Consider the following 25,239-nt stretch of genomic DNA (forward strand, 5'->3'; position numbering starts at 1 on the left):
GAGACAAATTTAAATGTGGGGCTGCTGTGCTCTTGGATTGTGTTTGGAGGCTAAGTACTTCAAGGAGATAAAGATACATTCTGCCGATTTCAGTAAGCATAAAATGGGTCCATTCTAACCTCTCCCTAGGCAACTGTCAGTGAAATTACTCCAGATATATGCCAGTTACAGGTGAAACAAGTCATCCATTTATAAGGAATGATCCAGAATCTAAAGAAAACACAGAGAGAGGCTGTATTTCTAATAACTTCCAAATCACTGATTTCTAAGATTTTGGGGCAACTGCACTAACAAATTGGTCTTGCTGTCTCTCTACTGTTTGCTTATCGCGTTCTGTTATGAAAACAAGGAAATCTATTTGGAACACAACTAGACTCCCCTGTTAACTGAGCTACTGCAACCAGGAATTCCATAGTACGTAGTTCATTCCCTTTTTCAAACAAAGATATGCCATATCATCTGAAATTCAGCATGTCATTTGTCTTGTATTTTGGTTTTAAAATAAATATTTTGAAATAGTCCTCCTTTTTAAAGGCATAGGTTGTTCAGCATTGCAAACGACCGATGTTTAATACTTGCTCCAAAATAAAAACCAGGAGCATATATACATATATATATATATATTTGTATATGGCATAATGTTACACCTATAAACAATGTGAAGTTCCATTCTAATGAGTAGTATGCATTCAAGTTTGTACAGAGACTGCACAGATGTATCCCTTTTCTATTTCAGAGATCTAGGCATCCTACACTAATCTACAGACAAGCAAAAGTGGACCAAAAGTGGAAAGCAATCTGGAGTATCTGCAAAAAAGTTATAAATATTTCATAACAGCTTGTTGGAGCAAAAGAAATCATTTGACAAGGCCTCAGTCTGTGGTATCTGTCATTCTGCTAAAGGTTGTTTTGCCTACACTGGAGACTGCATGGGATGTCTGAATATTTTGATTTCTACTTCTTTTGCCTGAAAAATGACCAGCAAGCAGGACTGTCACATTTTGACAGATGGAAAACAGTTATTTGTCTGATTCTGTAAGAACTTACTGTTTTGTTGTTTGTTTAGGTGCATGCTCAGCAACATACTTTCACCTCTACTGTGTACAAAGAGTCCCCCTCACGTTCTAACAGGTAGGTAGCAGCAGGACAGAAGGGAGATTTCGAGAATTCACTTAGCTCACACATTACTGACCTACAGCCTAACAGAGCTGTACAAAGAGATCCTATGACCCCATAAATATAACAAGCTGTAAAAGGCCATGGATATGTCAACTGATTCATTTCTCTCTTACTGGAAAACTGACTTTGCTGCAGTAACATGCTGTACTTTAAAGGTCACAGTGAACAGGGCTCTGACAAATCAGGCTTGACAACCACATAGTGAGTCAATGATAACAAAACAAGAAGCCTTAAAATAAGTAAACAATAAAGTAGGTAGACTAGCCAGCATTCTACTCTAGCCTGATTATGACAGAAAAGATGTAAGTTAGAAAGAAGCATGTATTCTGTTGTCTGCGCCATTTTTTAAATGCTCATCACAGTATTAATTAAGATCCAAGATGTTAAGATCATTTCTTTTACTTCCACTTTACTGATACGAACAGTAGCTGTTCCAGTAGCTATTCCAGGAAGGAAGGAATTTCATATAGTTCTCTTTCCTATATACTCATTCCTAGATATAGGTACACAATCTGCTCATTTCTTCAGAGAAAGACATTTAAATTCCTAAGAAGAAATTACGCATCAAACTTCCTGTTCATAATAGTAGCTCCAGTTTCACCTTTATAAAAATGAAAATAGAATGGTGAGACTGAAAATAGAATGATGGCATCAAACACATTTAAATAAAATGTAAAATACTAGATCTTTTGGAATAACAAAGCAACACTTGGTAGATGACCAAGGTTGCAAATTAGACAGTTCAGCAAGAATATGCTTCTGACACTCACAAATAGCTCATAACCAAGTGTTTTAAGATACACTAAATCGAGTATAGTGCTGATGATTATTGCTTTCTGTGTATTTTATGCACAATAAATTTATATAATTCAGCTTTATCTGCATTCATCAATCTGCATATTTGTCTCTCAGCAGACAGAAAGGGACGTAATACATCCACAAGACTTGCCCAAACTTTCCAGTTTCTTACCTAAGTTCAGAGATAAGCGTTTCCATAAAAAATATATTACCCATATATTCAAAGTCCTGCTATTGTGGAGCACTCTGTTTTGATTTAGGATAATTTTATTTTAAAAACACTATTGTATATAGTGGTATATTAACCAGGTTCTGGATCTAAAGTCTGTTTATCAAAGACATACATCCCAGGCTATAATCCTTACTACACCTGCCATCAAAATACTATGGTGTTTTGGTTTGGACAGAGTGTATATTTTGTTCTTTATTTTAAGCCTTAGTCTGAAATTAATTTACTGTACCTTGAATTATTGCAGATTATAGACCTAAACAAACAATGTCAGATTCCATGTTTATCCTAACTGCTTTGAGCTACTTTAACAATGATAACAGTGTTAAACCTGACTAATTAAATTGGGATTATGTTTGTTTTCCATTATCACAGCAAGCAAAGTGTATAATAGATTATTTTGCTGGAAGGAAGAACAGGTAAAACATCAGGCACTGGATATGTCTATTTTGCAAAATAGGTACACCGCAGGGATGCCTGAGCTATGGCTAACTTAAACTAGTGTTTTTACATAGCATGACATAGTGCCAGTGGAGATACAGGCTTGGGTACATGAAACAGATTAGCCACATTTATTATTTGCTTTTAATAAAAATAATAAGGAACTTTAGTTAAAAATAAGACCTGGATGCCAAAATACTCCCTGTGTAATGGTCACTAAAAATTAGATTCTATGACAAGAATAGAGTTGAAATCAGGTTTCGGCATGGCTGCTGCTGTTTGTTTCCATAAAAAAGAGCTTACAATAAAGGTATATGACTGAGCAGACTTGCTAGAAAAGATGTCAGCTGATCCACTGTACAGAAGCTTGTCAAAAACTGTGAACAGTTCTGCTTTGATATCACAATTAAATCACTTTACATAGACTTTACTACATTACTTTACATAATGTTTTGTTATTTGTATGTGTCATTTTCACTGACATGATATGAAAATTCCCAAGGCGATTTCTATATTTTATCTAAGACTTCCTTTTCCTCATTTAAAGCTGAATGATTTCCTTCTATGGTTTTATCAATGGGCCAGAAAGGCTGATAAGATTGCTTCCTTCCTCTGTTAGATATATTTGGACTTTTGCCATCCCACTTTGAAAAGTAATACATTTGCTCTCCTGTCCTATGTAGCAGCAACGAGTGGGAGGCAACCAGCTTCATTCATAAAATGCAGCTAAGAAGAATGATGTATGTGACAGAAAAATAAACTAAGAGATAGGTTTAGATTTGAGCTATTCAGGGTCTCAGTCATTGCACCGCCAATAATCTACGGCTATAAGTAAGATCACACGAGTACTATAAAGTAAATCTCTCCTCCTCAAAGGACTGCCTGATTATGAACTACTGTGAAATCCCTTCACAAGAGAGGCAGTAAGGGTCCTAAACTCTCCTCCTCCCTTTCCCTTATTGTTTCACTCCTCTCCCCTCTCCCTCATTACACACCTTTTATATGGAGCTCTATTCTTATCAGTTCTTTGCACACCAGAGTGAAGTAGGTACGAGGGAGATGAAAGCATGACCTCATTTAATCCTGCGCTATACCTCTCCTATGAACAAAAATTACCAGGGCTGCAGCCAAAAGGTATTCTGCAGTTTTCCTGTGGGGAAGATTTTTCCCTTCCTGCTTCATCCCCATAGCAGGAAGAACAATTTTGGACTTAACAGAATCTTAATTTATTCTAGACGTTCTTGCATCCCATATCGGACTTCAGCCAACATGCAAGTGAGCGCCGTAGATACAGGGAGCTTGATACAGCTCTTGTATATAAATGTTAAGAGGCGTGAATCATTAAAGTTATCTATTTCCTGAATACAAGCAGGAAGGCAGCAGCTGTTTTTACAAGATAAACAATATCACATCCTCCTGGACCTAAAAGAAAGAACCAGTCCTGAATTGCTATATATTGCTTTAACTAAAAAGGAGTCCCATCAATTCATATAAAGAAAGTTCCCCAGTATTTTTGTGTCAGTTTGAGCCGGGACAGTGGGGGACGGTCTTCTGGTATAAGTTTCCTCAGTTCTGATGTAGCATTCTCATTTCCTTGTCTAAAAAAACACTTTCTGCAGTGCTTAATGGAACCTAAATTTTATGTTTCCACTCCAGAAATGGATCTATTTCACTGAGAGGGAATAAGATCTCTCTTCAAATTAACATGACACAGTCCATGACTGCACCATAGGTTATCAGTGTGGAGTGACACAATGGGGTTTTTACCTCTCTCCCTTGTTTGTTCCCTTGTTTGGATCTCTCAGCTTCAGTTGCAGCAGCATCATTTGGTTCTGCAACCATCAGGTGGTTCTGGCTACCCACACCAAGACAGACGCGCCCAACTTTGCAGCTACTTTGTGCAGCCTGCTATGCACTGTCTTCAAGATGAAATAACCCCAGGTTCTTCCATCTGCAAGGTCCCTGTCCAGCCCATCCTACACCCCTCTTGGTACATTATCCCCTATTTTTCTCCAAGTTCTCTTAATTGCTTGTACTCCCTCTCTCCAGCCTCCTTGTTCTCACCATTTCCCAGTCCTCTGCTCCTCTTTTCCCCTCCCCAGATCCTTTACTTCCCTTCCTGTCCACTTTGATCCATCAGCTAAATTCTTTCCTTAGCTTCATTCAGATTAAAGCACAGTGTATGGAGAACACTTTGGATGCTTTTTTTATGAGGCAGTACTACAACTACCATTATACCCTTTGTAGTTACTTTACTTTACCCTTCCGATTTCTGGGCTGAATGATGTCCTCAAAGGTAGGCAGTTAGAGAAGCCATTAGGACGCCAAGTCTGCTGCTGCAGGGCTCCAAACACCTGAGTCATGCTGTGTGTCAAGGCTTACTTAAAAGGGCTGAACTTTGTCTCCCATGTTACTACAGCAAGGAACAGCCTCAAATGCTCTGGCAGGCTGTATACACCCTATAGGCCAAAGGCTTACCATTCCTCCTCCAGCAAATATCAAGATACTGCAAAACTCTGGGCATATCTTTGATTCTCCTAGAAAACCTGTGATATGCTTCCTGCCCAAAAAACTGTCGTGGGAAAGACAGCACAGGCTGACTCTGCCTATGTCTTTATTACACAAGAAATTATTTTCTTGCTTTTTCTTAGGGATAGTATCTCCATAATAATTGGCCTCTGCAAGAAATGAATTAGGCTACTTTGCAACAAAAATGGGTCCACTATATACGTGTTAAGTATTTTTTCATTATTTGTTCCTTTAAATTCTCAAAATTCTGTAAAAGCCTAAACCAACAAATTCTATGCTTCCAAGCATCAACAAAATAAAGTGCCATCCATTTAACTGCTGAGCATGGCAACTGCAAGAATATGGAACAAATTAAATTCCTAAATTATGATTTGGTTAAGTTGAATATGGCTTGGAAAAACTGCGCTTCTAGTGAAAACCAACCTCTTGAGGAAATTTAAGAGGTGAAGTCATAATGTGGGCTACTTGCTGCCAGAAAAAAAACAATGTCATCTCATGCTGAATTGCTGATTGGCTTGGCAGGAATCTGAATATTTGGGATATTAAAAGTATTAGTCTTCAAAAGATTTTCATTTTCAAATACATTTAAAGATGAGTTTTAACTTTAAAATCTGAATTTTACCACAGTAAAGAGCAATATAATCAGAGTGAGAAAAGCAGTGCATTAAGAAACTTTGCAAAGTAATTGGTTTTAATTTTCCATGACATAGAAATATGTGGTCTAGTGGTCTGGGTACAGTAGCAAAAGCCAGGAACTTCATCTTTCCAATCCTGTCTGGATATCCCAGTGGCCTTAAGAAAGCTCTGTTGACCTATCCACTTAGTTTTCCAGAGGGGAGGAAGTTCAGTAAGAAGCCATAGCAATCATCTAATTTTTACAACAAAGGAAGAGATCCATAATTTTCAAATGGGATGGAGAAATTTCCCTAAATTAGACCACTCAGGAATAATAAGAAGAGAGTATAAAATAAAATTTTTGCTTCTAAAATTTGCTTCTCTTGTGGATAGCAGCAAAACTCCCTTTTTCATAGAAATTGGACCTTTGTAGAAAAGACCAACAAAATGTAGTAGGGATAAAAATAAACAGATTCTACAGGAACAGAGCTATGTTCCATTAGTCCAAAAAAATCTATATAATTTCCTAGGTAATCAGATCCCTTTCCTTGGAGGTAGTTTTTAGAAATTTATAGGAGAAATACAAATTCATTTATTATGACAATTATTATGATGTGGTATTTATAGATAGCTTGTCATTGCCTATTAGAACTGGAAAGACATCCTTTAAAGGAAAGAACAGACTTCCATGCCTGAAGCCAGTGGGTTTCTCGTTGTTTAGACTTTACAACTTTATCTAGAGGGTTGTTTGCCCTTGCTTCTACATTTGGCAACAGAAGTATAACATACAGCAAATATATAGATTACAGAAGATGAATGAACATCAGGGCATGTCTGAAACTGATTTTTGATCTTCGAAGAACAGCATTAGGAAACTGTTTGCTTTTCTCCTCTGTGTTACAAAGTTGCCAGTGTATGTTACATTTTCACAAGAACTCTAGAAGTATGCACAATCCTAACAGTCAGCACTTCTGAGAAAGACTATGTAGCATTCTCTGTTCTCTCCAACTCTACATTGTGTCTGATCATCTACCAGTGAACATACATGCTTCTTGAAAGGCACTGATGTTAGGCATCAGAAACAGTCTTCACGGGAGTCACAGTCGTGCCAAGACAGTGGAAGAAGAATGCAGATAGCAGCTGGACAAATGCAAATTTATATACTTTCAAAAATATATGTTTAGAAAGCTGACTTTATACTGCTTTTTAATGTATGAATTCTGCCTTATTAATTAAATCCAGCATTAAATAAAACCATGAGACTGACTCTTATGAAATCAACTAGAATTCTGATACTGTACTCTACGGGAATGGGAACAGACTCCTAATTAAAGTTACAAAGCTAAAAAAACTTAGCTCAAAAGCAAGTTAATTTTGCTTCTCTGCACTGTTGTCTTTCCTCACAATAGATCCTCATTCCTCCTGTTGTTTTTTCATGAAACTCATGATATGCCTTACCTCAAACAGCATATCTCAAATTATAAATAGCTCCTAGATACCCTTATGTCATGCGCCTCTCTTTGCTAGAGACTTCTTGATAATTTAGTTCTTTTCCAGAACTTAATGGTATCCTCTGACCATTCTCCTCATTTCTGAAAGCCCTGCTTAGAGCTGAAAGCTACAGAAGACCCACACAGTTCCAAATGAACTGGACAGGTTGTCTTTCCAGCCACGTGTTGGCTAGGAATGTATGGCATTCCCAACCTTGGAAGCATAAATGTAAAAGCTGGAAAACAGAACAACTGTACAAATCAGAAATTGCTTATAAAATGATTTCCATCTGCAAGCAGCTTGAAAAACTGCATGTTGTGATTTCCCTTGACCTAAATAACTCAGCAATTCTGCAAGATAATTTACAAACATTTTCTGCACAGTAACTCTTGGTCTGTTGTTTGAATATTTCTTTAAGCATTTGTCACTCCAAATGCCTATTTCGAATGGTGTTCCCAGAAACTTAGGCCAGCTGACAGGCTTTTGTTCCTAAGTCCTTTGTTGACAAATCAGAGATAGGGAATTATAGTATGGAAATGGATTTTATCAATGTAGTTTCTTTTTGAAGTATTTATCCTATTCCAGTCAGTCCTCTGCATCCACTCATCCACATCTTGCTGAAACGTTTCTGTCCTTTCTTTCAAAATATCCTTTAGAATTTAAAAAAGTCTTTTAAAGTTACACAGTCACCCTTCTCCTTTAAAAGAATCGCTCATATTTTCTGTAATAACGCAAACATTTTCAAACAATAACAGATAGAAAGATGTTAGGCTAAGATATTTGTTTGATTTTGTACATTATTGACCTGTTCTCGTCCTGTACCTGACTGTGAACAGTAGGGTGTTTTTTTTTTTTTTTTTGCATGAGTCTTAAACTAGTATTTATTTCCAAGTGTTAGTGAGAGAGTATTGTTTTAACGATATTTGAATTGTGATAGCGTCTAGAAACTCTAGATCCAACCTACTGTGATATCTGCTGTACAAAGTCAGTACTAAAAGATAGCCTCTGATAATTTAAAAGACAGAAGCAGTTATTCACTTTGCTAAGGCATGATTGTCCCCTTCCTTACATTTCCAGTAGACTTTGTACATCAGTTCCTAAACGCTCTAAGTGATTTTGTTTCCAGCACTTCCTCTGGGAGACTATTTCACAATCAAATAGATCTGTCTCACTGTCACAAAGCTGTTCCTGCTATTCAGCATAATTTTTCTGTTTCCTTTTTCAATCGTAATGTTTCTGTTTGCATTGCCAGTACTTCTCTTAGAATGGAATCTCTGTTAGAAAGGGCCTCAGTGAAGTTTTGATGGCTTGGTTCTTTCACAGTTCTTATCTTCATACTTTACAGGAAATAATACGCTCATCAAAATTCTCTCATAGTGTATTTTGAAGTGTAAGTTAAATAAACAACTGAACAAAGCCACTGGGACACTCAGGAACAGAACAGTATCAGCCTGCAATTATATAGACAGAAAAGCTTCTTCCTCCCAGGCTTAATCTGTAACGTTCTCTTTATATACTGCCCCATTTGCCATTGCACTGCTCTTGCTATCATCATTTCTACATCATGTTTGGTCGATTACCCTACAGTGCAAATTCCGTGATATTTTGACACATACTCAAAAATGTTCAACCTGTACTACCTTTCCTTTTTCACTTCAGTTAGCATTCATTTAAGTGAATTTACTTTTGGTTGATAATCTGGGAGAAGATGGCAATAACCTGCGTCATTGCCTTTGTTCAGATCAAACCAAAGCCTTTAAACACACACCTGTGAGGTTAGATTCTTCTTTAGAACAGGGAGAAGAGAAACATGCTTTTGAACTTGAGTTCCGACATTTCTGGTAAATTTGACATGGTAATTGACAACTGTGAAGCTCTTTGCCCAAACAGAAATTAAGAATGTTTTTAGATTACGATTTTTAATTAAATGGGGTAGGGAAAACTAAAATATCCCTTCATTTGTAGGCTGGGCATATAGATACAAAGCCTAATGATCACACTTTTCTCCTAATTATTGATTTTTAGTTGATACATCCAAACCTCAGCAGATGAGCTCTAGCAGTGGATTATTCTATGAGTCTATATGTGTGAATCTATTGGTCACTGCATTCTTCAGGCAGAAGAAATCCTGCTTGCTGTTAGAGTGAAAGTAAAGCGGCTGCCAAACATCTGTGAGAAATTGAACGCTACCCGTTTCTAATCTGAAACCTGAGCGGACTGCTAGCTGTTGGCCTCTTCTGTCTAGACTGATGTTGTTCCCCCCCCCCCCCACCTCTACGTAAAAGGGTCAGCCAGGAACCTGCAGGCCAAAAAGAAAATGGTCCAAATGCTTTTCATTCAAGTAATCAGAATTCACTTGCACACTCTTTTCTCCTACCTCCATCAAAATATCAGTAACAGGAAAGCAGCACGATTTTAAAGCTGACAGCTATGAAAATAAAATACCTGGCAGAGGTTCTAAGAAAATGCATGCCCTGGTTTTAATTTGCATGATGTAGAGGGCTACTAAAAGTGAAAAAGCACGTGGTGTGCTCGAGGCCCCTTCCAGCTAAAGGACTGGAATAAGTTCATTTTTATGCCCTCATTTCACTTGCAATCCCTTTCATGTCAAGGTGCTTTCCTAATCTCTCTGTTTCATCCTTAACCCTGTTCTTGAGTTTCTACCTCCAATAAAAAGCTGTTATCCAAAGAATATAAACCACACTTAATCTTTCCAAATTATGCTTACGTTGAAAAAAGGTACGCATCACATGCCTTCACTGACAGACTGGTAAAGTGATTTATGGCAATTCATTTAAAAAAAAAAAAAGAGTTTAATTACTAATTTACAATACAAACATACCCATGAAGTTCTACACACATAAGGAGACTGCTACCTCCATGGTATTGCAGTGTAGCTGTAATGAATTAAATATCACCACAGTGGCGAGCTGGAAAGATTTGGATGCGGTAAATTAACATCAGCCTGAAGTCAGCATAGCCCAATTAATAGGTCAAGATCTCAACAGAGTTGAGCTCTGGAGTAATGCCACGATAGCTCACAATATCAATGGAAGGAACCTGGAGAAATGTGATGTTGATGGGGTCTCATAAATTTAATCAGTTCTGAAAGTGTGCATTTTTGTCATTTAAAAAACACTAAATCTTCTGAATAAGAGTTGTTCTTCTACACTTCAATCTGTCCTTCTTATTTGTGAGGTGGGAGGGTATCAGCTTGCAAGATGACCCTATTTTTATTTCAACTAAGCCTTTAGCATTTAATCATTATAATACAGTTTTGTATCCAGTAGATTAGATACGAGAATTTGTACAATAACAGCTGTGATTAACCACACAAAATGTCTCTTTTTAGTTCCCAAGGCATTACCTCTATTGACTACAGGAATTTTTTTCTTTTAAAAAAATGTTAAGTATAGCTGTGAATTCTATTGTGTTTTTATTCATTTTTAATAGCTTAAATATTCTGATTCATGGGAAGTGCTTTTTGTTTTTAATGACACAGTATCCAACAGGTTTATGTTAAATCCTTAGTCATATTCCTTCTGCTTCAGTTTTTGCTCTTAGGTATAAAAACAAATGTTCAGAGAACTACAAGCATGGAGAAAGATCAAGGAGACAGTTAACAAAAAAATAAAGAAAGTACACATAACTGCAACGAAGATCGCTGATAAGCACATCATAGTAGATGTAGTAACCAGAGTGATGACCACTCTCTTGAAGTCTGAGTCGAAAATTGGTATTTGACTGAACACATCGGAGACACAAAGCTTGAAAATACCTTACAGCTTACTTCTAGTGAAATCATTTTTGCATTCCTGTAGAGTCTAGAAGACCCAATTGAGATTGGAATCCAAATCTTCATATCTACTATGTACTTAATATACTACATAATTTTATATACTATAGTATTATACATATTATATATACTGTATTTTATAAATTTGAGAAATACACAGTTAAACTCAGTCCCTGCCCAAGAAAATATGAAATCTAAAAAAGATAGAAAGAAATTTGGAAGAAGGTGGTATTTTTTCCATTCTACAGGTTGCGAACTAAAATAGCGATTGCAAGCTTAACCCAAAACATAATGATTTCTATGGGCTTTGGCTAGACTTTTGGATTATATCAGCATTGTTTCCAAATGTCACTTCAGTAACTGCCAGACTGTACACAGTAAAACGTAAGGGGTTTTGGCAAGATGGTGCAACAATGAGCATTCTGCCAGGCTGCTCTGTGGAATATGCGATACAGGCAGTAAGGACACTACTGATCATCATTGTGAAAACTTGCAAGAACATATTGGAGGATTCTGCAAATCTGGGTGTTTCTAGAGATTTCCTTCTGTTTACCAACAGTGTGTCTTTATGACACCCCAAGGGCAATCCAACTTTATAACTGGGTAGATCATCAGGGAATGTGGCCTTAAGGGCATAATCACAGGCATTCTTATCTATATAGATGAAGTCTAAATGACTTACTCAATGTCATATATGAATCTAGATCTAAACCTCCCATAATTCAGAAATAACCTGTCCCTCTAGTTTGAGTCCTTAAGAAATTACATGGTTTAGTCATCCAAACATATGCAAGTTTGGATGCTTCTCTAGGTCTCTTGAGTCTGCAAAAGTAGGACAAGAAATCTCAAAAATGTGCGTGACTTCAAGGGAAGTTCCATGCAGGCTGTGGCTGCAGAATTAGACCTCATGAAATGCTTGTTTTGCTCAGACTACCTTTTCCAGAAACCTCTCTGTTGATCTGATTTGTGCATATGCTATTGGGTATATAAGTTTGAGCTATATAGACATTCTCTGAACACTCCAAGGTGGGGTGTATTACATTTTATGAACGATGAAGGAAAAAAACACCAATGGTCTTACTCTTATTCTAATGGTTCAAGACGATTGTAATTAACGAACTAAATCCATGACACAGCCAAATAAAACTAAAAAAATTCAAGGTTGTCTGTACATTCTGCCCCTTACTAAACCCGTACGTCAGAGTTGGCTTATACTTTTAACAAACACAATGGATCTACGATCATTAGACCTAATTTTGTACTCACTGTATCTTTGTCTCAGTGAATGTAAAACACTCCTTACTTCAGTAGTATCAGAATATCATCTACTAACATAGATGCTGCAGTGTATGACTTTGCTGTTTTTTTCTCCATGTGTAAGAAATACAGCTTCAAAAAAATCAAGCACTGTAGTGCAACAAATGTGCAGGCATTAGGATCTGCTAACACAGACAGCAGTTCTTGTGGTTATCCAAAATAGTGTGTTTTTTTTACTTTTTTTCTCATTATAGATTTGATCCTGCCACTTTACATAAGCTAACTATCTCAGTGATATCTAATAGGAATGCTGACATGAATAGGACTGCATGACAGACCCCAGTATCATTTCAATCAGAAAAGTGCCAGTACAGTAGAAAGCAGTTGCAAAAGATGTGTTTACTGCTTTCAGTTTTCAGCAGGGCACGTTAGGCCAACATTTTAAAGCTTCAAAATACATCAAACCGTGCAATCTCAGATGAAAACAATGTATTTGCTTGAGGTTTCAACAAGTAGTATATAGCCACAGGTCCCTTGAGGGGGAAAAAAAAATAAAATAAAAAAAATCAAAAATCAACCTGTTTGCAATGTGCCTTACAAAACAGTCTTCAAAGTTCTGGGTTCTGCAGACTCTAAACGGCATGTTAAAATACACAATAGGTCAAAAAGAATAATGTGTAACATTTTGACTATTTCAGTCTGTTCTATATGTTTGTTTACTTATTGAACTTGATGTACTGAATATAAATAACAAAATTCGTAATCTTGCAACTCTTGACAGCTGCAGAAACTGTATGCAACAGCAGTATGAAAACCATGCTAACATTATTTAAAGCTTACTAGCTTCCTTCCATTATTGTTACTGCCTCAGTTAAGAAAGCATTATAGGAGTGAACAATACAAAGATATTTTTAGATGGAAACCTGTATCTCATGACCTTGTATTCACCACCACTGTGAGCTAGCCGTCCAATAAGATGCTTAGTTTAGTCAGTGAGAAAATGCATACTGACTTCCATAAGCTCTGTAAACACTGTTTCAAATAATTCTGAGGCCATCCAGTTCTTCCTTAAAATGGCATATTAACCTGCCTCTTTTTATTTTATTTTATTTTTTTTTTAAGATCAGGCTGTTCTTGTGTTCTGTCTGGGTCCTGAAGGATATATTATGCATAAATGTGTATAAAAAGCCAAATACGTATCAAAAAAAATTTTATTTGCATATCCCAAATACTCATTCAATTTCCTCTGAACAGGGATTCCATGTGCTCATAACTTATTTTATACTGTCTTTTGACACAGGTTCACTCAAAACCAGACTTTTTAGCCACCCACTTACTCCTCACATACAGCTCACCTCTTAACTTACCAAACTTATTCTAGTCTATTTCCTCATTCATTCTACATGCACATATCATGCTCAGCTCTTCTCTTCTGTCCCCTGCCAATGCTGCCATCTTTTCCTTCTCTGCCTTTAGCTCACTGGCCCTGGTCTAGCAGCACAGATACTGCAGGGGATGATGAGGGCACTCCACTGGGTTTTTTACGTCTCAAATTCTCCCCTAATCAGGGACAAGGGAAAGCAGGGTAAGCCTTACCATCCCCTCAACAAAAACAGCCAAGCTCTATATAGCTCTGACTCCTGCTGCGATGAGATACGGAGGGCTTACACTTCTCCACATTGACACAACTTCCAGCGCTTCCCATGCGGCACAGAAGCACCGGGTGCAAGAGTCTCACTACCCACCCTGTGATAAAAGTCTATTTTCTCCCCTTCTGCAAAATCATCACTGGTTTATACAATCCAGTTTTTTGCAAAGTATACTCATGAATTTGAGGACTGAAGTAAATCCGTGAAAAGTTCATGTGGGTTAACATTGCTTACAGGGAACAGAAAAACAATTTTAGATCTGAACAAAAATAAAAGTAGCTAGAAGTGTCTTTAAGATCTACAGGAAGCAAACAGATTAAATCCTGCTTAAATCACCATTTTTGCACTCTGATCTATCTCTATATAATACTAATCATATTGTCCCGGTAGATCATTGAAAATAGTTTTGTTTTTTTTTTTAACTGTTTAAAACTCAAACTCTGAAATAGAATTTAAAAAACCTGGAAGTCTAGCTTCTATACCTATTGAACTATTCTATAATTGATTGGTTTATGTAATAAAATTTCCACCAGTGAAGGGCCATGTCCTGCTTCAGAACATTCCTGAATTTTACAAGGGTAATGTGATACTCAAAACTAAATCTGGATTTAATTTTGTAATTCCTCATTACTTTTACAATAGCTAAAACTTCCCAATCTGTAGCTTTAAATGGAATAAGGGGATTGAAATACAGATCTGGATCCAAATTTTGTCTGGCGTCCATGACAAATATCAAGAGAAATTAATTTGTCAGTTATTTTGAAAATATTAGCTGGTGATAGATTAACCAGGTTATAGTTGTGTGCTATTAATTTTATCAAAAGTCTAGAAGGCACTTCCCTTTACTATTGGCTCAGATATTTTATTCTTTCAAATTGGTTGATTAGATAGATTTATTATCAGAATTTTATCAGTGTATGAGATGATATTAGGATTTCTGGCTTCACAAAACAGACAAAAGAAAAAGGACACCAGAAATACAAATAAAACATAAATTAGCACCTTTTACACTTCTAGTATTTGTTATCACTGGAATATAAAATATGACTTTTGACCAGCTTAGCAGTTTAGGAAGCTATCCTTCATAAGGATAGGCCCTCAATTCCCAGTGTACACAATAGACACTGAACACAGTGCAGCACTAGGCCCAGCTCCAAACTCTGTAATGACCATCTCCAAGCAGAGCATGAGAGAGCCCATAATAGAAAGGAGAAGAGGGAAGAGCCTGGCAGCAGAGGTGCATCGTACCCTGGAGGGTATACTGTTCGGAAGAACTCAGCTAATCAACAGCAGAACCTACCTCCTGCTAAGCTGACACTGTGTTTCAGTTGATAATGCAACTTCTCAGAGCCACTGTGTTTCAGAACAAGTTGTACTTGGCAGGTTGCCACAGTGCTGAGTGATCCTTCTCCTGTGGGATTCCAGAGCTTCCACAAACACAACAGGTCACTCTCCACTAATGTGACATAAAAGAAAGAGATTGAAAATGTCAGTGTTGACATTGGCTGCCTGCTGAAATCGGTATGCTGAACCAAGCTCTGTTTACAATGCAGATATGTTAAAGGGAAATCACGTAACTCCCTCTTCCCCCATCTGACATCAGCCTCTCCCACACGCAGTCATGCTGCCACACTGAATAGCTGGCTGGAGTCTGAAAAGAATGGTCCTATATTAAATCATTTGAATTATTTGTAATGAGCGCACGTCTAGCTTTAGGATGGTAATGGATGAAAACCAAATGCTATATTGCCTTGCTCCTAGAGAAAACCTAACTCCACCTGTAGTACTGCAATGAATGGACAAATATGTGGCAACAAGCACTTCAGAAACGTCTCTTGGCCTTTTTAAAAATGAATCTGTAGAAATCTGCATTTGGTAATACATTTGAAGGATTTCTTTCTTCTGTTGTTGTTGGGGTCTTCCTCCCTTTAATATATTTAATAAATGGAATGTATAGTATTTTGTCTGTAAATTAGTGCTGCATGGATTGTCTTGTGATGTATGCTCTTGTATAGCAGGAAATAACTTAGTCTTAACTATTTCGTTTAGCAATGCAATTGAAGACACTTGAACCAAGGTTGGCAAAACATTTTTTTTTCTTTTCAGATCAGATGAAAAGCTACTATAAATGTAGCTTTCAGATTAGACAAGCAAAATCAATACTTGAAGTAGTGTGATACTTGAAGCAGCGTGAATGTTAAGTATGAATGAGTAGAATGACATAAGTTGATGACCTGCAAAAATTATTACTTTTTAATATCAGAAAGCGTGCTTGCAAAACCATGAAATAGAAGTTGAAAAAATGTTAAAATACTTTGGAAAGTAATTCATCAGTATTCCTACTGTTATGCTAAATATTATGTTTTAGAGGGCGATATATCAAAACACACAAGGGACTACTTATTCATATCTAGCAGGCTTACAGCTGTCTAGATTCCTCTCCCAAGATCTGATGCGCTTATGCCAAAGAGAGCGGACTCTTCAAAATCAATCAGGAGAACTAGATCAGTTTACACAATTACAAATATAACCCAGAGTACAAAAGAAAAGATTCAGTAAATTTAACATCAGGATGTTTTGCTTCCTAAACAGACTTTTGAACCAGCAAGAGAGCAGTCTCAGCATGCCATTCAGGAAAAAATTACTGATACAGGCATGTCAATGATACTGCAACCATGCATCATCCTATATAGCCCATTATTTTTACATTAATGAATAGCTCAGTTCTGAAAAGCTGTGGAGAAATAAAGGGAGAGAATATCAATAGATTAGCCAGCCAGCTTTTTTGATTTTTAAAAATTATAATTTGTGTCATGCTTCCGAAGTCTACTTGTGTGGCACCAGCATAAGCTGGTATGCCATTGACTGCTTATATTGTTTGTTTATTTGTACCCACTTATGTAAGTACTGGAGCTGGCTGCCTACCAATTTCCATATCTCCATAGATTATCTCCTCTATTTTGATATATTTTCTGAAGCCCTGAGGCAACTGAATATTAAAGTGAAACTAGAGTCTTTTTCTGAAACCTTGCTGAAAATTTAGTAATTTAGTTATTGTCAAAATTTCTCCTGCTGGGGAAGAGGGATCCCAAATCAATTAATATTTGATCATTATCATTGTTATTTTGGAAACAGCAATAGAAACCCGCATCAGCTATTATTAATGGAATAAGAAATGCTTGGTCTAAAACGGTTGGTCTAAAAAATCATATGGCTTTCTTGTGGTCTTAAGCATTATTTTAAAAAGGTGTTATTAATTTGTATTATTTTGAAATTATACTATGTGCTATTTATTGAGCCTCTTATCATAGCTAAAAGAAGATACAATCAGAAGATAGAAGATTTTAGATTGAAGATCTATCTAAAAGAAGATACAATTCTCCTCCGATTATGCTTGCAATTCTTTGTCCTGTTTCTGTGAAAAAGTAACCTGGTACACTGATTCGATCCAAAGCTAAACATTATATTCATGCGCAAAAGTGCTCTTAAATCACAGTCATAGTGAGGCTAGAATTTGACTCTCATTTGCTTTTCTGTTGCTGAGTATTTGAATCTCCTATTATTCTGGCCTGAGCTAATATGTTTCATAAACATCAAACACGCAAAACAAGGAGAAAGTAGTACCAGTGAAGTTCTCCATACATATTCACTTAGAATTCCTACTACTGCAACAACTTGAGCCCGTTTTCCCCTGTGGATCCAAGAATGGAAAATTTGAGTAGCGCTGCTTTTCCAAATTCTAGACTAATCCCTCCCAGTCCAAGAAATCAAAATCTCAGAAAGGCCTTGTCTTTCCAAATACCCAAAAGCTACCCAAAAACCTGAATAAATAACGATGTGGATAGCCAGCACTGAGCTACATGCTCTTATGGCTACAGAATCCACTGTGAAAACTGATCACCGATTTTTCCTCTATCCTTTAACCACTTATTTGCCCAGGTGAGGATCTTCCCTCTTAACCTCTTACAGCTTAACTTCTGTGGGAGCCTTGGTAGGGGTGAATTTTTGAATGGCTTTTGGAAATAAGAGTAGACTGTACCAACCGGATTTTTCTTATTCACCTGTTATGTCACTTTTTTAAAAGATCCCAATAGGTTTGTGACAAAAGCTGGGTTGATGCTTCCTGGACATGTAATATTTATTATGTGCCCACTTATTCCATTCTTTAAAGTAGTTTCTACTAATTTGTCTGGCACAGGTTTCAATATAATAGGATTAGTTTCCTAAGAGGAGGAACATAATACATTCTTTCCTTTGCATATCACAGACTTTTAAGACAGACTTTCAGGTATTTGGCTGTAACTATTTGGCTGCTTAGAGAATTTCCAAAAAGAAAGTAATCTGACCTATTGAAGACTGAGTGCAGGAAGTCACTCAGCATAAGAGAATTCAACAAAAAAAATCTTAGAGAAAGCTTAAAGTGAACATGCATAACATAATTATTACATTTTCTCTATCTTTTATTTCTCTATTTTGCTCAGTTGTAATGCATGGGGTTTAATAAAATCCGAGCAGTGTCAGATGGACAGGGTATCTCTAGACCTACAGTCTGAAATATAGCCTGGAAATATTCAAGCCTTTTTTACAGGGTTAGCTCAAGTGCCTCAATTAGTCTAGCTGAGGTGTCAGGGAATTCAGTGTTAGGCAATTTAGTCTACCAAACAGAACCCTATCCTGTTGAAGATGTGTCAAGACACCCATCATAACAATAACTCAGGGCAGTTTACAATGGAGCTCTCATGCGTTTTGGTCTAATAATAACTTATTAGTACTTAATTAAGATTTTTGAAACTGAAGATTTGCCCACAGGACAATGTAGGGCACTGCAGAAAAACCTGCCACCTATGCTGTACTTGAACTGGAGGTTATAAAGTATATTTACACAGCACAATGTTGAACAAAGCAGCTGTATAGCTATTTTGCAAAGGCTTCTGACCTAATAAGCCGGGGCGAGTACTCTGCTAATGTAGCTGTACTGCTTCCAGGACCCGGCCTAGCTCTGCACTGCATAGTACCACGCAAACATCTCGAGACCCTCTACTTACTCATAGGTCAGGCATGGCAAGCATAACAGCCATGCTAACTTCTCAAATCACCTTTCTAATACCCACTAAGGTGCTTCAGAGGAACTATTTCTGTAGGTGAGAAGGCAGACCAAGGCTTTACATTCACTTGGTATTAGGCTTTTCCTCTGAGACTACTTTATTAAGAAGAGCCAACAGTGTTGTGTATTGACTAGGGGGTGGCCTGATGTTACAGCTACGCTTATTTATTTACCTGTTAGCTGCTGCCAAAAAGGATAGTGTTCCTGCCCCTCAGCTCCTGCTCCCACGTGCCCAATCTCTTTTGGGCCATGGAACAGGACGTGAAATTTTTTAGGCTGTTTCCAAATTCCTGTTATAGAAATTAAACTCATTGGCTTTTACCTTCCAACTCCAGGGCTTACAAAATGGACAGTCTTGTTCAATCTCGGCTTCTATACGTAGAGAGTTGAGCAGGGAAAAGTTGGTAGTAAAAATAGGAGATATAAAGTACTTCTTCAGGAAAGAAAAAAAAATCAAAGCAAGCCCTTTTAGATTTTAGTTAGCTTTGCATCTTAACTTTTAGAGCTATCCTGTGCTTTTTTTGTTAACAACATTTTATTATTTGCAGAGGAAGGGTTTGCTTACTTGGGAGAGCCATCCCTAATAATTCAAAGCAAAAATTACTGCAAGTTGGGAAAGATAACTGAAAGAAGCATTACACCTTGCTAGAAATCTGCAAGATGAACACAACAAATTAAATAAACTATGAACAGAGATTATAAACCTCAGGACCTGGTGGTGTTCACATCTAGATACAGAACTGTATGAGAGAGATGCTGCTCCCATAAACTGTATTTCTAGATTAAAAATGAAAGAAATCACAGACCCACTGCCTCTTAGAGCCTTTGGAGCGCACAAGCACCTGTGTCTTGTAACAACTAGCGACGAAAATGGGATTGTTATTTTAATTATGCTAGGACATTAACAGGCAAACTACAGGTTCTTAGTTCTTCTGCTCCCTAAATTCTAGCCTGTGCTTGTAAGATGTCTGTTTTTTCTTTTTTCTCTCAAGTCAGGTCTAACCGTAGAATCCGTTATCCTTGATTCAGTACCATACCTTTACTGAAGAAAAGCAAAATGCGTTTCTGTCAGGTCTAGCAATCTAAAACACAGCAGTACTTACAATATTGTCAGAACTCTTTTCCATATTCCATTCAACAACCAAAAAAATCCTGCAGCGTTCTGTCTTAATAGAAACTGAAAAGACCTTCTGTTTGGTCTTGCAGTCTAGTTTTGATAACAAATAAAAACACAGTATCTTTCTGTAAGTAAATACTGATATGAAGCATCCTATTTAAGAAAAGGTGTATTAGAAGAGAATGAATCACTCTTTGTTCTATGAGGTAGTCTAGTACAACGTAGGTATTAGTATTATTCACCCAGACGTGTAGTAACTTCATTAAAGCACCGCTCCTAAGTAGTCTAGCCACAGAGACATTCTCCTTCTGGAATTTGTAAATACTTTATTCTGTGAACAGATGTTCTCATCTGGGCATCTTGATACAAACAAAATTGTACAGTAAGCAAAATTGTCAATCTAGTATGATCAGGTGCGTGTCTTTTTTTTCCTCCTGGTAGTCTGTCTACGCAAACTGAAAGCACCCAATTATATTTCCTCTTGGAAACTAAACATTACCAATCCTGGCTAACTTTCAGACGGGAGATCACAAAACACTGAATCACCGCTGAGCTAAAACAAAGAATCATGACTGATTATTCAATAAATATTAGGCCTACTAATCTCAAGATTGACTTTATGTAGCCCTACTGTTGCAGCTAAATTGACATGGAAGTAAAAGAAAACATGACGGATGGACTCCTACACTCTGGAAATAAAACCAATTCATAGATAAATATTATTTTCCATTTTTAGAAAACAGGCAAGAGACTAAAAGCTATCCGGATCATTTCTGTCTTTGCAACTAGAATCCATGGTGAATAAATCTATAGATTATTTTGCTTTTTAAAACTGAAAACATCCAACGTTGACAGCTTACTAGTAAGCAAAGATATATGTCAGCAAAGTAAAAAAGAAACAAGCAATTTAAGAAACATATATAACATTTTCTTAACCTAAAACAGAGCTCTTTACGGAACTACAAAAAGTAGTCTATTAAAATGCAATTAAATCCCCAACTGAATTTAGCCTACGTTTTCATAGTAAACACTGTTTGCATCTGTAACAGGACAAATGACACGTCTAAACACAGCTAGTAAATTATATACAAAGGGAAATGGTCATTACAGTGCAACAGGATGGAAGAGTGAAAATAGCATATTATTGCAATTAGGGACTTATATCCTCTTCCTGCAAAAATGAAAGTCCAGTTTCCCCTTAGAGGAGATTTATATATTTTATATTTAATATACTATAGATATCCCAGTATATCAACTTTTCCATTACAATGACTGAATGCAGGATAAACATAGTCTTCAAAGTATCAGTTGTTTCTATCAAATGACAATAAACTACTTATTTAATTCAGTATTAGGCAAACAGTGTTTTGATACAGTTGATGGACTGATGGAAATGTAATTGGTAATAAGTATTTTACATTTCAGAAATTTGGAGGCACTGATCCTATCATCATGTTTGAGCTGAACATAGGAACTACGTGAATTAAGTTCATTTCATAAGGTGTAATTGCCATGTTCTCACCAAGTCAACAGTAGGTGAGATGGGAGCTCCCTAATGGAAGAAAGGCATGCATCCCCTCTCAATATTAGGCTTGTTCATACTTGCATAGTATCTAAAAGTAAATTAGAATCCTAAAATCTTGATTAACTGTCCTAACTACTATTTACATTTGTTCTAGCAAACGCTAGATTGTTATTTGAGTATGGATGGCAGAAAAACTTCCAATAAAGTCCAGTACACCTATGCATCATCTAGATAGACAGAAAATAAAATTAACCACAATTTCAATTTATGTTATATAAAGTTTACTTTCATAGAGCAGTTACTAACTGTTTCTGTTTCTTTTATTAGTAGTTACCTGACTTCATTTTATAGAAAATTGTTATGAAATACTGGAGTTAAAAGAGTTTTTCCCCCCATTTGAGTTACAATGTTGACCAGGAAGAGGAATATTCTTCATCCACTTTGAAATGACAGCAACTTATTCAATTGCCTTTACCAAACTGAAGCTATCGCCAGATCACAACATGCTGTGACCAGTGAATCAACCCCACCACCAGTGAATCAATCCTCACACGGTATCACTCACTGGTGTATGGGGACCACCTTTACAGCCAGTTCTGTGCTATACAAGCAAGACATTTGCTATCAAGCCGGTACAAATTAAGACACACACTGTTTCAATAACACTGTATTTACACTATATCTGAGGTTCTTTAACTTGCAAATGACAGGGCAGGATTTGCCCCTAAAGGTATCAACATTAATAACAACAAGAACTTGCCATTTGCTCTAATCCACTAACAATGTAGGTGTACATTTTTAAAACATGGTTACCGACCAACAGTTCTTAAGTCACGTGTGACCTGTGAACAGTTCAAGTGCAGCTTCATACCAAACCTATGTCACTGGATTGGCAGCTGGGCTGTAGGTAATTCAAAAACTCTGCTACAGGAAAAGTTAAAAAGTATGGACTACTAGACTGGCTTCAGATTTAGCTGTATACTTGCCCATCACTGTCCAGCAGTGCCCAGCAATAACACCCTTAACAGCTGTTGACATCTTCCTTCCTTCAGACCCCTGCTCCTTGGAGTATGTTTCTTACAGCTTTATCTGTATGTTACAGTTAGTAGAAATGGGCCACATGCAGATAAATGTATTACTGCACAAGAGATGATTTGGTATAAAAGTCCACTTTTTAGTTAATCTATTTCTTTACAAAGGGACTAATTTTTGAAATAAATGAATTGTATTTCTAGATTCAATTACTCTTACAAATTCTGAATTCTTTTGCAGCATCACAGAAAACTGAATATCTGAAGTGCACTACTGTTGTGCCATGACTACTGCTGGCTGCACACAAGCCAATATATTGAGTCATGAACTCAGTGCACCTCTGTTATTCTTTTAAAACCTTGATCTTGTGTGGGAGTCAAAAGCTAAGGATTCTCTTAAACAATAAATCTCTGGAGTCTGGCTCTTGAGTGTCAGCTCATCATCTGTGAACTCCTTGCAAATATTTAAAAAACAAGCAAGAACAGTTGTGTTGACTTAACAGTGCACTGTACCACCTTTTGGCCAGGTAATTTAGACGAGAGGAGTCTCTCTGTCACTAAAGATACTGTGAAAGGGCCAATCTCTTGCCCTTTCTGGTGGTCCAAAATAATTGCTCTACTAACTGTGCTAAAATGTAAAAAAAAAAAATTATTAAATTTCTGGCATTCTTACTTGCTTCTGCTTGTACAGGCAAGCTCTAGCACCCTATAACCCTTTCGAATGAAATCCTAAACACATGACAATGCACAAAAACGAGGAACACTTCAGAAATTCTAGTTTTCCCTTTTTATAATTCTAAATACCTCAATTCTCTTAAAAGTGTTATTTCCATGAATTTGATGTTAATATTTTTCATGCATTGACTGCTATATATGCACAAACATTTCAGTGCGCACTGACAGATCACAATCAAGTATTTTATCATTCTACATATTCAAAAGCAAGCCAGAAAAATTTATCAACAGCTATGGAAATAAAGTGCAACAATTTTTGCATGCAAATTTACACAAGATTTCAGATTGCATGTACACATCCACGGGCCTAAAAAATTTTAGAAGACCCTTTTGAAAAATATGGTCTTTATTAGAGATTCAATAGGGTAGGTACTGCCTACTATACTTGGAATCCAAAAGTTAGTCTTCCTTACCTGTTGTCCCCTGGTTCTGAAAAAAAAACCTGTATCTGCATTTTGGCTTTAGACGCTACTAACTTTCACTACTTTGATGTCCCAACTTGTAGCAATTCCTGAAACTTAACGTTCAGAAGTATTTCCTGTAACATTAATCAATAAATCACTTCATGAACGTGAGCAAAGATCTGAGAAAAAGCATATGTTATTACATTTGCATGAAGGGACACACCAAATTACAAAATACAAATATAGTTATTTAGTAGAAATACAAATCGTAAAGCTTTGCCTGTTTTACTAAGCAGTCTTACTGATTTTGGTGAAGCTGCTCTAGATTTATGAAGCAGCTAGGAACAGAATTTGTTGCAGGGAAAAGGGAATGAAGTACACTCATACTCTGACATCCTGTATTTTTTTTTGGCAAGGAAATCACAACTTTGCCTCCCTTTTTTGCATTTAAAACTGTAACACACTAGTATAGGGTCCTCATTCCATAGCTTGCATAATGAAAATTAACTAATACGAACAACCGCATGACTCCACTCTAACCTCGCCTTCTAGGCTGCACTGATTCCCAAAATAGCACTTGTGCCACTCAGTTGGTCAGTAGCAGCTCTAGTGGAAATATTTTCATAATGGATGGTAGAGGCTGGAAGAATAGCATTTTATTAACTGTGTGAATAGGAAAAATGCATATTTAAATTTACAACTGGACAAATAATCAAACACATTTACCAAAGAAATCTAATACTTACTTACAGTAAGTTTTTTCTCTGTCATGTGCTGCATACAACCTCAACTCCGACTCCTTCTAGGGGATATAAATGAATTGCTATCATGCATACTTGTTTCTTCACTCATTAAGGGAGTCGAGTGCCTTTTACTGGGTATTGCTCAGCCTCTGGAGTGTGTTATCATGGACTCAGTTGTAGCATCAGCCTATCCTCAAATTGTATATGGCACTAGAGACCTGAGTTCATATTCCTACTGTTTTCTGAATGCTCATCTGAGCACACTGACGTGCTGAAACCCGTTCTACTTTATATGTTGCTCTATCTAAAATACATGCAGCTGATTACACTTTAAAAGTGCATAAATGTTCTTAGGAAATATGCAATTGTCTCACCTAAGAGCCTATTAAAGACCCTTAAGAGAGCGGATACAGTTAAAGACATATTAGATTTGCCTATGCAAACTTAAGTAGCCTTCAGCAATTTCCTCTGTTATCTGTACTCATTCATTAATCCAACACATAATTATTTTAACAATACTACGATGACATGATGTTGTTGTAGAATATTATCTGATATTCATTTTAAAACTAATCTTTGTCAGCTCTTCCACAAAA

The 25,239-nt window shown here is 36.8% G+C and overlaps 1 protein-coding gene across 6 annotated transcripts in view; it reads right to left on the bottom strand.

Annotated features, from left to right (window-relative positions):
* The window catches only part of NXT2 (nuclear transport factor 2 like export factor 2), a 95,741-nt gene that overhangs the window by 52,390 nt on the left and 18,112 nt on the right, over positions 1-25,239 (bottom strand). For 3 of the 6 annotated variants that reach the window (XM_068956951.1, XM_068956948.1, XM_068956953.1), the window contains exon 3: positions 15,285-15,440. The exons of the other annotated variants lie outside the window; for them this stretch is intronic. The gene's annotated coding sequence lies outside the window, so the exon portion shown is untranslated. The remainder of the gene's footprint in view (positions 1-15,284; positions 15,441-25,239) is intronic. 6 annotated transcript variants of the gene reach the window in all.

This window comes from Struthio camelus, chromosome 11 (genome assembly GCF_040807025.1).
Source record: "Struthio camelus isolate bStrCam1 chromosome 11, bStrCam1.hap1, whole genome shotgun sequence".
NCBI lineage: Eukaryota > Metazoa > Chordata > Aves > Struthioniformes > Struthionidae > Struthio > Struthio camelus.